The 947-nt window shown below is 48.3% G+C and overlaps 1 non-coding gene across 1 annotated transcript; it reads left to right on the top strand.

The window, feature by feature from the left end:
• Positions 1–438: 438 nt before the first annotated feature.
• On the top strand, positions 439–511 carry TRNAY-GUA (transfer RNA tyrosine (anticodon GUA)). Its single transcript has one exon. It is a non-coding gene; the product is annotated as a tRNA-Tyr (tRNA).
• Positions 512–947: the final 436 nt, after the last annotated feature.

Raw genomic sequence — 947 nt, 5'->3', positions numbered from 1 at the left:
TCCGTGGCGCAATGGTTAGCGCGTTCAGCTGTTAACCGAAAGGTTGGTGGTTCGAGCCCACCCGGGAGAGGTGTTGTGGGGTCTCAGATGTAGCGTGAAAAGTCATAACTTTTCCACAATACCTGACGATCATTTTTATTTTTGGGCTTCCGTGGCGCAATGGTTAGCACGTTCGGCTGTTAACCGAAAGGTTGGTGGTTCGAGCCCACCCGGGAGCGGTGTTGTGTAGTCTCAAAGGTTACGTAAAAAGAAAAGTTTTTCCACAATACCCGACGACCATTTATTTTTTGGGCTTCCTTGGCGCAATGGTTAGCTTGTTCGGCTGTTAACCGAAAGGTTGGTGGTTCGAGCCCACCCGAGAGAGGTGTTGTGGGGTCTCAGATGTAGCGTAAAAAGTCAAAACTTTTCCACAATACGTGACAAACATTTATTTTCTGAGCTTCCGTGGCTCAATGGTTAGCGCGTTCGGCTGTAAACCAATAAGTTGGTGGTTCGAGCCCACCCGGGAGCGGTGTTATGGGATCTCAAATGTAACGTAAAAAGTCAGAGTTTTTCCACAATACCTGACGAACATATAATTTTTGGGCTTCCGTGGCGCAATGGTTAGCGCGTTCAGCTGTTAACCGAAAGGTTGGTGGTTCGAGCCCACCCGGGAGAGGTGTTGTTGGGTCTCAGATGTAGCGTTTAAAGTCATAACTTTTCCACAATACCTGACAACCATTTAATTTCTGAGCTTCCGTGGCTCAATGGTTAGCGCGTTCGGCTGTAAACCAATAGGTTGGTGGTTCGAGCCCACCCGGGAGAGGTGTTGTGGGGTCTCAGATGTAGCGTAAAAAGTCAAAACTTTTCCACAATACGTGACAACCATTAAATTTCTAAGCTTGCGTGGCTAAATGTTTAGCGCGTTCGGCTGTTAACCAATAGGTTGGTGGTTCGAGCCCACCCGG

Source organism: Phalangium opilio, unplaced genomic scaffold, assembly GCF_054372755.1.
Source record: "Phalangium opilio isolate 3A_F unplaced genomic scaffold, DU_Popi_V2 ptg000017l_1, whole genome shotgun sequence".
Classification (NCBI taxonomy): domain Eukaryota; kingdom Metazoa; phylum Arthropoda; class Arachnida; order Opiliones; family Phalangiidae; genus Phalangium; species Phalangium opilio.
Note: the sequence above shows the minus strand (reverse complement) of the source record. Positions and strands in the feature narration are given on the sequence as shown.